This window comes from Saccopteryx leptura, chromosome 3 (genome assembly GCF_036850995.1).
Source record: "Saccopteryx leptura isolate mSacLep1 chromosome 3, mSacLep1_pri_phased_curated, whole genome shotgun sequence".
Classification (NCBI taxonomy): Eukaryota; Metazoa; Chordata; class Mammalia; order Chiroptera; family Emballonuridae; genus Saccopteryx; species Saccopteryx leptura.
This window is the reverse complement of record NC_089505.1, coordinates 119,329,818-119,343,061: the sequence shown is the minus strand read 5'-3', so window position 1 is coordinate 119,343,061 and position 13,244 is coordinate 119,329,818. Positions and strand designations below refer to the sequence as shown.

At 38.6% G+C, this 13,244-nt stretch overlaps 1 protein-coding gene across 1 annotated transcript in view; it reads left to right on the top strand.

Annotated features, from left to right (window-relative positions):
* Positions 1 to 13,244, top strand: part of ZSWIM5 (zinc finger SWIM-type containing 5) — a 173,754-nt gene that overhangs the window by 26,579 nt on the left and 133,931 nt on the right. The window lies entirely within an intron of this gene.

Genomic DNA, 13,244 nt, shown 5'->3' with positions numbered 1-13,244 from the left:
TATGCCCTGGCCGGGAATCAAACCCGGGTCCCCTGCACGCCAGGCCGACGCTCCACTGCTGAGCCAACCGGCCAGGGCCTATTTAGTTTTTTGAGAGAGGCAGGGAGAAAGAGAGAGAGGCAGGGAGAGAGAGAGAGAGAGACAGACAGGAACATTGAGCTGTTCCTGTATGTGCCTTGACCAGGGAATCCAACCAGCAACCTCGGTACTCCAGGACAACACTCCAACCAACTGAGCTATCCAGCCAGGGCTTAATATTTATTGGTTTTTTTTTTTGTTTTTTTTTAAAGAGAGACAAAGAGAAGAAGGGAGAGGGAGAGCAGGAAGGGAAACATTTGTTGTTCCACTCAGTTGTGCATTTTTTGGTTGCTTTCTGTATGTGTCCTGACTGGGGATCAAACCTGCAATCTTGTTCTGAGATGACATTCTTTACGGACTGAGCTCACAGGCCACAATCTGTTTATCTTATATTTTAAATTTACAAAGTTATTTGAATAAGAATTATTTTTCAGCCTAGCCTGTGGTGGTGCAGTGGATAAAGTGTCAACCTAGAATGCTGAGGTTGCCGGGATGACAAGTGATCAATGAACAGCTAAAGTGAAGCAACTATGAGTTGATACTTCTTGTTTCCTCTTCCCTCTTTTTCCTTTCTCTGTAAAATCAATAAATAAAAATGTTTTTTTTGAAAGAATCATTTTTTAATGTTTTGTATTTGATGTTTATTTTATACATGAAATTATCAATAGTGCAAACATGTAACACATCATTCATTTTAAATAACACTTTGTAATTATTCAAATTATTAGCTAAATTTTGAATTCTTTTTTTTTTTGTGACAGAGAGACAGAGAGAGGAACAGATAAGGACAGACAGGAAGGGAGAGTTGTTCATTAGTTGTTCACTGGTTGCTTTTTCATATGTGCCTTGACCCCGGGAGGGCTAAAGCAGAGAGAGTGACCCTTTGCTCAGGCCAGCAACCTTGGGCTTCAAGCTAACAACCTTTGGGCTTGAGCTAACGACCTTTGGGCTCAAGTCAGCGACCATGGGGCCATGTCTATGATCCCACACTCAAGCCAGTGACCCTGCGCTCAAGCAGGTGACCTTAGGGTTTCGAAACTGGGTCCTCTGCATCCCAGTCCAACACCCTATCCACTGTGCCACTGCCTGGTCAGACTAAATTTAGAGTTCTTTTTTTTTTTTACTCTTTTACAGAGACAGAGAGTCAGAAAGAGGGATAGATAGGGACAGACGGGAATGGAGAGAGATGAGAAGCATCAATCATCAGTTGTGACACCTTAGTTGTTCATCGACTGCCCTCTCATATGTGCCTTGACCGCGGGCCTTCAGCAGACTGAGTGACCCCTTGCTCAAGCCAGCGACCTTGGGTCCAAGCTGGTGAGCCCTGCTCAAACCAGATGAACCCGCGCTCAAGCTGGCAATCTTGGGGTCTCGAACCTGGGTCCTCCACATCCCAGTTCAAAACTCTATCTATCCATTGCGCCACCGCCGGGTCAGGCTTGAGTTCTTTTAAAAACAATTATATATTTCTTGGTTGTATAAACTTACAGTCTTCTAATTTTAAAAACTTTGTAAATATTGGCATTTAATGTTATCTCACTTTTTGCATAACAATGGCAACAACAATAATATTACTAGCTGATACATAGTGAGCATTTGCTATGTACGAGCACTGTGCTAAGTATTTAATGTTTTAACTTATTTAATTCTTGCAACAATCTTTTGAGATATGTACTGCTGTTATACCAATTTTACAGATGAGGAAACAATGCCCACCTAAGCAAATTGTCACACAGCTAGTTAACTGGTAGGTGTCAGAGCAAAAGTTAAAACACAGGCAATCTGGTGCCTGTGTCCAAGATCTTAATCATTAGGCTATATTCCAATTATGCATAGTGAAAAATAAACAACTTAAGTCTAAAAGAGTGATTTAAAAGGGTAAAAAAATAAGTTAAATGAAGAGGTTATATAGTGAAATTGCTTCCTTTTCTGTCCATAAATTTAAAAATTTGGACATAAGTTTTGTGGTAGCATGTGACAAATTTTTATTGCCTTTAATAACACCCATTCTTGCCTCCTACACTATTATCACATATTTAATGCACAGTCTTAAAAAATACTAGCTGATACTATTTCTAGACCTATTATGCATGCATGTAAGATGAACTTTTTCTTCAGTAGTACAAAGAGGTTTAAATTGGTGATGTTTATAATTTTAACACAGGGAAAGAATCTGCTTTGCAGTAAAGATAGAAAAACCAAACAGATTATAAATGAGGAATATGCATGACCTATGGTGGCACAGTGGATAAAGTATTGACCTGGAATGCTGAGGTCGCCAGTTGGAGACCCTGGGCTTGCCTGGTCAAGGTACATATGAAAAGCAACTATTACTACACAAGTTGATGCTTCCTGCTCAACCCCACCTTCTCTCTCTCCCCTCTCTCTAAAATAAATAAATAAAATAAAATAGTATAAATAGGGGCCGTGGCCGGTAGGCTCAGTGGTGGGCGTGGGCTCAGTGTATGGAAGTCCCAGGTTCAATTCCCGGCTATGGCACACAGGAGAAGCGCCCATCTGCTTCTCCACTCTTTTCCTTCCCCTCTCTCTCTTTCCTCCTGCAGCCAAGGCTCCATTGGAGCAAAGTTGGCCTGGATGCTGAGGATGGCTCCATGCCTCCGCCTCAGGTGCTAGAATGGCTCCTGTTGCAGCAGAGCAGTGGCCCAGATGGGCAGAGCATTGCCCCCTGGTGGGCTGGGTGGATCTTGGTTGGGTGCATGCAGGAGTCTGTCTCTCTGCTTCCCTGCTTCTCACTTCGGAAAAATACCAAAGAAAAGTATAAATAGGGAGTATATTATTGATTTTATTCACCTGATCTTTATTTGCCCATAGCAATTTAGATAGTTTCAGTTTCCCTTATGTTATAGAATTTGTTAGAAAGTGGTAGGTTTTAAACAAAGGAAGAAAAGAGACAGTACATTTGGAAGTTTTACTAAGGAGTGGTTTATAAAGCTCATTTTAAGAATGATTTGCTCGATTCCCGGCCAGGGCACATAGGAGAAGCGCCCATTTGCTTCTCCACCCCTCCGCCGCGCCTTCCTCTCTGTCTCTCTCTTCCCCTCCCGCAGCCGAGGCTCCATTGGAGCAAAGATGGCCCGGGCGCTGGGGATGGCTCTGTGGCCTCTGCCCCAGGCGCTAGAGTGGCTCTGGTCGCAACATGGCGACGCCCAGGATGGGCAGAGCATCGCCCCCTGGTGGACAGAGCATCGCCCCTGGTGGGCGTGCCGGGTGGATCCCTGTCGGGTGCATGCGGGAGTCTGTCTGACTGTCTCTCCCTGTTTCCAGCTTCAGAAAAATGCAAAAAAAAAAAAAAAAAAAAAGAATGATTTGCATGATGCCTGACCAGGCAGTGGTGCAGTGGATAGAGCATTGGCCTGGAATGCTGAGGATCCAGGTTGGAAACCCTGAGGTTGCAGGCTTGAGCACGGGCTCACCAGCTTTAGTGTGGATTCACTGGCTTGAGCTTGGGATTGTAGACATGATTCCATGATTGCTGGCTTGAATCCAAAGGTTGCTAGCTTGAAGCCCAAGGTCACTGGCTTAAGCCCAAGGTTTCTGGCTTGAGCAAAGGGTCACTGGCTTGGCTGGAACCCCCTGGTCAAGGCCCACATGAGAAAGCAATCAATGAACAACTAAAGTGCCACAACTGTGAGTTGATGCTTCTCACCTCTCTCCCTTCTCCTTATCTCTCAAAAAAAAAAAAAAAAAGAAAGAAAGAAAGAAAGAAAAGAATGATTTGTATGATGGTTGTAATTTGAATAGGTAGTTCATTTGGTAAATCCTTTAAATCCTATGATCCTAGAGGTTCTGGAACAATTGTTAGGACATGCTGTTGAAGAAAAGGGTGTGCAGCAATTTCTGTAACTTCTTTTATGGAAGGATATTTTCCCTAAAGTTCAGCTGCAGGAGGTAATGTATCTGAAGTGCTTGTTAAATTATCAAGTTCTATATTGATATTAGTAATAACTTGTGTAAGAACATGTATAGTAAATATGTTGCAGAACTGTAAATTGTTGTGTGTTTTTTTTTCAATTTTCTAAATAGTAAACTATTCCTTTTTTTAAGAACATATTTTGTTCAGTTCAGCTCATCTCACTAAGAATATTTTTATAGTACTAATTTGGCACTGGGTTCTTTAGTTATTATAATGTTGTCTGTAACATATATGCGATTTGTTATAACTGATTTTGGTATATATCTCCTTTGGGCAAATTAACTTTTTTTTTTTTAAGATCTTATTTATTTATTTATTTTTAGCAAGAGAGAGAGAGGCATACAGAGAGACAGGGACAGACAAGCAGGAAGGGAGAAAGATGAGAAGCATCAACTCATAGTTGCAGCACCTTAGTTGTTCATTGATTGCTTTTTCATATGTGCCTTGACAGGGGTTGGGGGTTGGAGGGTTGCTCCAGCTGAGCCAGTCAGTAACCTTGGGCTTCAAGCCAGCAAACTTTGAACTTAACCATGAACTCAGCGATCATGGTGTTGTGTCTATGATCCCACACTCAAGCTAGTGAGCCCACACTCAAGCTGGTGAGATGTGCTCAACTCAGATGCACCTGTGCTCTACTCATGACCCTGGGGTTTTGAACATAGATCCTCTGCATCCCAGGCTGATGCTTTATCGACTGAGTCACCGCCTGATCAGACCCTTAAGATTTTACTTATTGATTGTCAGAGAGAGGAGAGAGGGGCTAGGGGTAGGAGTGGGAAGCATCGACTTATAGTAGTTGCTTCTCATATGTGCCTTCACTGGAAACCTCAGCATTTTAAATTGATGCTTTATTCACTGAGTCACCACAGGTCAGGAGGCATATTAACTTTTTTTTTTAGAGGAAAGTACAACTCTTAATATTTGCTCAACACAAATATGATCAAAACAAAGTCTAGAGTAAGTTTCTAATCACTATGTTTTTACACCTGAAGCTAATATAATACTGTATGCCAACTGTAATTGAAAAATAAATTTAAAAAACTTTTAAATAACCCCAAAGAATAACACATTTGGGGTTATACTTTGGATCATTTTTCCTTTATTTTGAAAATTACATGTGATGTGAGTACACATCTATAGGCATTCTTATAATTTGTTTTTTTTGTTTGTTTTTTAAATTAAATTTAATTTTATTTATTCATTTTAGAAAGGACAGAGAGAGAGAGAGAGAGAGAGAGACAGAGACAGAGAGAGAGAAGGGGGAGGAGCAGGAAGCATCAACTCCCGTATATGCCTTGACCAGGCAAGCCTAGGGTTTCGAACCGGCGACCTCAGCATTTCCAGTTCGACGCTTTATCCACTGCGCCACCACAGGTCAGGCCTATAATTTGAATAGATTTTTCTTTGCATTTTGGATATGGATTTGAGAATATTTCAGGAAGAATTTTTAGGCTGAAAAATCCATATAATGAAAATTATAATTTAAAATAGCAGGGGAGTGAAAAAAGTAAATTGTTACTTGAATAGCCTTATTACATCTCAGATATTTTTTACTTTTTAAAAATTTTATAGAAACACTTCTAATTCCAAGTAATTATGTAAAAATTTTGCTGAAATAATTGATCAGTTGGTTGTATTTCTTTTAAAATATATTTGTTAGCCCTGGCCGGTTGGCTCAGCGGTAGACCGTCAGCCTGGCGTGTGGGGGACCCAGGTTCAATTCCCGGCCAGGGCACATAGGAGAAGCACCCATTTGCTTCTCCACCCCCCCTCCTTCCTCTCTGTCTCTCTCTTCCCCTCCCGCAGCCAGGGCTCCATTGGAGCAGAGATGGCCCGGGCGCTGGGGATGGCTCCTTGGCCTCTGCCCCAGGCGCTAGAGTGGCTCTGGTCGCAGCAGAGCGATGCCCCGGAGGGGCAGAGCATCGCCCCCTGGTGGGCAGAGCGTTGCCCCTGGTGGACGTGCCAGGTGGATCCCGGTTGGGTGCATGCGGGAGTCTGTCTGACTCTCTCTCCCCGTTTCCAGCTTCAGAAAAATACAAAAATAATAATAATAATAATAAAATAAAATAAAATATATTTGTTAAATTATTCATAATTAAGAAAAATTAGTTACAGTGAAAAATAATATTTAATGCAGGCCTGATCTGTATGGCGCTTTGCATAAAGCATCGACTTGGAATGCTGAGGTCACTGGTTTGAAACCCTGGGCTTTCCTGGTCAAGGCACATATGGGCATTGATGCTTCCTGCTCCTCCCCCTCTTCTCTCTCTCTAAAAATGAATAAATAATATTAAAAAATATATTTAATGCAGTATTCTCTTTGCCCTTCCTTGATAGTATAGGATAATGTTCATTCTCACAAAGCCCTTTGTATTATGCTTTATTTCTTTATAATTATACTTTTGTGCTTTTGTTTTTTGGTTTTTTTTGTTTTTGTTTTTTAATTTTTTATTTATTTATTTTTATTTATTTTTAGATTTTATTTATTAATTTTAGAGGAGAGAGAGAGAGAGAGAGAGAGAGAGAGAGAGAGAGAAGGGAGGAGCAGAAAGCATCAACTCCCATATGTGCCTTGACCAGGGAAGCCCGGGGTTTTGAACCGGCAACCTCAGTGTTCCAAGTTGATGCTTTTACCCATTGAGCCACCACAGGTCAGGCCTTTTGTGCTTTTGGATTCTTATGAGGTTATGGAATATAATAATATGACCTTCAATTTTATAGAAATAGACTGAACTATTTCTGAAAGAAGTGTTATCATCAGCAGAGTTCCAGTAAGAGAGGCTTTTATACAGTTAATAGGCTGTGAAACTGTTCAGTGGACTTTAGTTTTAGAGACAATATTTGTTTTAAATTAATTTTTATCAGATACATGCCATGGTAGACAATTCAAACTCAATTGACTTTCTGACCTTAGAACAAGAAATACTGTTCTAATACAGTGTAAACTAATTTCTATATAAATTTAACTTTTTCAATCTTAGTTGCTGTGGTGTAATCCTAGAGCTTCTTAAAAGGTATTATACAGAGGAAGGTACTGGGTGTTTTATTAATTGTTAAAAAGCTTGATTTTAGGAAATTGAAAATGTATATGGAGGAACATGAACCATTCTGGAAGCCAATATGTAGTATTTGTCCCATTAGCCGACTTTTTCAATAACTGATGTAACTGTTCATTGTTTAAATAAATCCTTGTGTTGAAATTTCTCAGTTCTACAGTATTAAATTTCTTTTTAAAAAAAAAACTGCATCTAAAGTAGATGTGAAAATATGTGATTTCTAAAAATAGATTGCTGTATTGTGAGGTAAATGTAAACTACTACTGTACAGGGCTAAATATTGGTAATTCTCCAATCATTTTTAATTTAATAAGTTATATCAGGGTCTTTGAGTATATAATGTGTCTTTCTAAAATTAAAACTTCTAATTTATGTAGTTACCTGTTATTAGGATGTCAATATTTACTTCCCAAATGTGATTCAGTGTTTTTGTGTGTAGGAGGGATTATGATCAAGCCCATTACTGTTGATGATTCAAAAGAATTATTTTCTTCGCTAACTTAAATAGCTTGTTGTTTCTTAAAAATTACATGCCCATTAATTACAACAATACAATAAAAGTTCAGAGAAAAAAGGTAAAAGTCATCTGAACATCTTTCCAGACAGCTTTCTCAGAGTATGGGCACAGAGAATATGCATACAATTTTATATATGGTAAATAGGCTCATATATTATGTGAAGTCTTTTCGAGATGTTTGGGAACTTTTAATTCTAAAATAAAATAAGGTTGTTTACATATACACACGTATACACACACATAGATATTGCTGAGTTTTAGTATTTCATAGGCTAAGAGAACAATTTTCATGTTTTTTAAAAATCTCATGGCACATATAAACTAATTACTAAAATTATACAGCACATTAAAAATATGTATTATATTTTTTGTCTATTTGACCAAAAAAGATAGGTATAATTTTGATTCATTCATACCGAATGGCTATTGTGTTGACTATTGTCAGTTTTTTATTTGACAATTTAAGGGAAAAGAGGTCAGTGCTCCTGAGTAAATTTTCAAGTATTGAATATTTTTAAAGTTCTTGAAAATTGCTGGTTTATAGGCATATTTGTGGAGAGATTAAAAACTGATAGTGCTTCTACTATATAATAGATTTTAATAAATGTGTTTTAGTGCATACTGTGCATTAAATTTGGTGATTTGGGAAATGTTAAAGTATTCAGATCCTACCATCTAATACAGATTATGAGTATCATGAAGTTTTCTCATTTATTTGTTCATATATAATATGAGTTAAATTATTTGAGATTGTATATTAAACTTGTTTGTGGGCTGAACTGTGATAGGCAATTAGGGATATAAAGATAGAATGATTTAGATTTTGTTGACAGTAGGAAGCTCTTGGAGGTACCTGATTACAACCAGTGAAACTATGAAATATATTAGGAAATTTAATCTGGCAGTTCTCTGTCATTTGAGTTAAATAAAAAAATGACAATATAGTCTGGTGATAATAACATGGCCCTTAGAATTAAAGATATGAGGGTTCAAATTTCAACTGTATCACTTACCAGCTCCTTGGTATTGATTAAGTTGCTTATTTCCTTTAAGCAACATCTTTGTCTCTAATATGGGTCGTAATACCTACCTCTAAGAATTGTTGTAAAGACATTTAATGAGAGGTTACTATATATATGCCAAGCTCTTTGCTAAATGTTTACATGAATTATCTCATTTATATGAGATTTTATGTTTCACAATCTTGTATGGTTGGATTTTGAGTAGAGGAATTCTTCAGATGATGTAGGGTTGGGGAAATGAATGTGAGAAGGACATTCCAAGTAGAAGGAATTAGAATTTGAGCTTACAAATGTAAAAGGATGTATTTGAGACATGAGTGTCTGTGAAGGGAGATAGGAGTTGAAAGTTGGATTGGGGAGAATAAAGAATGAACATAGAATAGCTATTGTAATAGGTAGAAAAAGGGAGAGAAGAGTGGTTAACCTGCCTGACCAAGCAGTGGTGCAGTGGATAGAGCATCGGGCTGGGACGCAGAGGACCCCGGTTCGAAACCCCAAGGTCGCTGGTTTGAGCATGGGCTCATCTCGCTTGAACACAGGCTCACCAGCTTGAGTGTGGGGTCGCTGGCTTGAGTGTGGGATTATAGACATGACCCCATGGTTGCTGGCTTGAAGCTCAAGGTCTCTGGCTTGACCCCAAGGTTGCTGGCTTGAGTAAGGGGGTCCCTCACTCTGCTGTAGCACCCCAGTCAAGGCATGTCTGAGAAAGTAATGAACAACTAAGGTGTCTCAACGAAGAATTGATGCTTCTCATCTCTCTCTCTTCTTGTCTGTCTGTCCCTATCCCTCTCTCTTTCTCTGTCACACACACAAAAAAAGTAGTTAACCTAAGTTTCATTAGGGCTGGAAGTGGGAGAGTGAGATGAATTGAAAAGATAATTTCAGTGCTATATTTCCCAATACTTTCCCTTTCATGGGTCATTGGAAAGATTTATGTTTTGCAAGAAAGGTGTATTTATTAGTAATCATATCACCATAAAAATTGTCAGTTGTATGCGATAACTAGTGCATGATACATTGAATTGATGACTATTCTAATTCATAGTAAAAAACAAAACAAAACCGAAAATCCCCTGAACTTACTAGCTTTTACAACCTTGCTGTTAGTATAATTACAATCGGGAAAAGTGAGCATACAATTCTTAATTAGTACTCAAGTTGAATCTAGCTTAAAAAAGGAAAATAAATCAACAAGAGGATCAATAGGCCATAATACTTATTAATCAAGAGAATACACATTTTATTTTTTTAGATGAGAGGAGGGGAGATAGTGAGTCAGACTATGTGCCCTGACCAGGATCTACCTGGCAACCCTGTCTGTAGCCGATGCTCGAGTACCAAGCTATTTTAGTGCCTGAGGCTTACACATTCTGACCAACCAAGCTATCCCCAGCATACTCGTGGTGGTGCTCGAATCAGTTGAGCCACTGACTGTGGGAGGGGAAGACAGAGAGAAGGCGGAGGAAGGGAGAAGCAGATGGTCGCTTCTCTTGTGTGTCCTGACTGGAAATCAAACTTGGGACGTCCATATGTCAGGCCAGTGCTCTATCTACTGAGTCACCAGCCAGGGCTAAGAATACACATTTTCTAATCAACCCATTCTATCAGTCTCAAATATGATATTTTGGTCTCAGGATCCCTTTATATTGTTAAAAATTACTGAGGACTCCCAAAGAGTATTTGTTTATGTTGGTCATAGCTATCAATATTTACCATATTAGAAATTAAAATTTAAATGAAGGACCTGATTTAAAGAGCTCTCTCCAAGAAGGTGACATTTAAGCTGAGATCTGAATATTGCAAAATGATATCATTTGTCACTGTTTCCCAGTCAATTTGACAAATGAATCATAATTACATCTCAATTACTTTTCAAAATTGGAAAATAATGAAGTTTAGACTAGTCACAGAAACTTAAAAGAAAAGTTGACTAGCACACTTTAACGACAACAATAACAGATGACTAATATTTACTGATCATTTGCTATATGCTAAAAGTATTCTGTGCTAAGCGCTTTATAAGTTAATTCATTTAATCTTCATTGCAATTATAAGATTGATAATATTATCTCTGTTTTACAAATGAAAGAAATGATATTTAGAAGACAATTAATTTGACTAGTAAGTTAAGGGAACAGACTGGGATCTACCTGCAACCCTCATCTGGGGCTGATGCTCGAATCAACTGAGGTAACCTCAGAACCCAGGGCCAAGGCTTGGACCAACTGAGCTGTTCTCAGTGCCCAGGGCCAACCAACGCTTGAAGCAGTCAAGCCACTGGCAATAGAGGGGAATAGAAAGAGAAGGGGGAGAGGGAAGGGAAAAGAGAGAGTAGGAGAAGAGGAAGGGGGAGAGAAGCAGATGGTTGCTTTTCATGTGTGCACTAACCAAGGATCAAACCCGGGATGTCCACAAGCTGGACTGATGCTCTATCTACTGAGCCAACCAGCCAGGGCTATGTTCTATATCTTGATACTTTTTAAATTTCATTTTTATTTTTATTAAAAACATTTCTTTATTTTATTTTTAGATTGTGCATTGCAAGTGCATATAAGTAGTTGACTTTTGTATGTTCATCTTGAAGATTGGCCATCTTGCTAGGATCACACAGAATCCTGGGCTCCTTCTATACCTCTTGAAAATAGTGAAGTAGAAGTTTAGGTGATTTTATATATAAAGCAGAACTCTGAGTGTTTCCCTGGTTGCTGCTGATAGATTTATAAAGTATCAACTGGCAAGATCCTGTGGGACAAACAGAAATTACCTGACTTAATCTCTTCTAGCTCTCAAGAAAGTCACAATCTAGGTCATAAGACATACATGTAGGGTAAGAATTATGATATAAAATAGAATGTAATAGGAATAATTGTAGAAATGTACTAATGGATCAAAGAAGATGAGAATAATTGCAGAGGGAGCAGAAAGGAGCTGGAAGGTGAAACCTGCTAGAGGAAGGATAAGATTTCAACTAAGACGTGGTAGGAAGTGCATTTTAAGCAAATGAACATCTCTAGTTGGATACCTTTTTTCTACCCCAACCTTAGCATGTGTAAAGCCAAATATTTTCCATAAACTCAAATCTGTCTCTGAATTTCCTTGTTTCTGATAGTTCTCCCAATACTCAGACTATAAACCTTGTAACTACAAAGGTTTCGCCTTTGTTTCTCTCTCCCTCTAAAATAATAACAACTACAATGACTACCAGTTATTGATTCATTGTAGTGAGCCAGACGCTGTGCTAAACATTTTACATACAAAATGCAAGTGGTATGAGCTGTCTTGCAAAATTCAAAAGTGCAGTTGCAGTCCATCTCTTTATTTCTCGGATTAAATTAAAACCGACCCACATGTTGAATATGCTATATTTAGCAGAAAGATCAATACCACCCTTTCCCATGTAAAGTCTAAAATACAGGCATTTCCCTTTTCCTTGTATTGTCTGGAAGCTTCAAACATTTGTTCATTCCAGACAGAAGGTGTCTGATTCCCATTTCTAAGCAGGGAGAAATCTTGCTGATTCTCAGCCTGCTATTAGTGTTTTTCTTTGCTGCTAGGTGGTATAGATGGCATATACCTCCATTGTCTGGTGGTGTAGTCCCCACACAGCGAAATTAACTGGCCCAGCCTTTGGCAAAGGCTGGTTAGGTCCTTTCAGATGAGGATAATTTCATGGACAAGTTTACTCTTGTAGTGCTCCAGTTGACCCAGAATTTCCCTCTTTGTATATTTTTTGTTGTTTTCTTTTTCCTTTTTCTTTTTTTCTTTTTAATAATTTTATTTTTAATGGGCGACATCAATAAATCAGGATACATATATTCAAAGATAACAACTCCAGGTTATCTTGTCGTTCACTTATGTTGCATACCCATCACCCAAAGTCAGATTGTTCTCTGTCACCTTCTATCTAGTTTTCTTTGTGCCCCTTTCCCTCTCCCTCTCCCCCACCCCTAACCACCACACTCTTATCAATGTCTCTTAGTTTCACTTTTATGTCCCACCTACGTATGGAATAATGCAGTTCCTGGTTTTTTCTGATTTACTTATTCACTTTGTATAATGTTATCAAGATCCCACCATTTTGCTGTAAATGGTCCGATGTCATCATTTCTTATGGCTGAGTAGTATGCCATAGTGTATATGTGCCACATCTTCTTTATCCAGTCATCTATTGACAGGCTTTTTGGTTGGAGTCCCTTCAGGCATATAACACAATCCATTCTTTTACGAGGCCCTGCTGTCACAGAGGAGTTGTGTCTAGCTGAGTATGGGTATCCTCTCATTGCAGAGACCATTATCAGTGTCTCTTTATGAGAGTCCCTCAAGAATTAATCACTTTTTTTCTACTATCCAAATACAGAAGGCCTCATATTGTGCCCCTTCCAGAAAGTCTTGTGTTTTTTTTTGTTTAAGCCAGTTATTCCTCCAGGGTTAGAGGGATCTAGAGTGTGGTATCTATTCTTGACTCTCAGAGTATTTTGCTAAACTAATTACTAAACAAATTTTTCTGCTTTTTATAATTACATAAAAATTAAACTGCTTCAGAGACTTCTTCTAGGACAAAGGTCAGTTTCTCTCTTTAAAACATTGATCACCTACAGTTCTCAAACATGGATGTGCTATTGCAAAGATTACATATT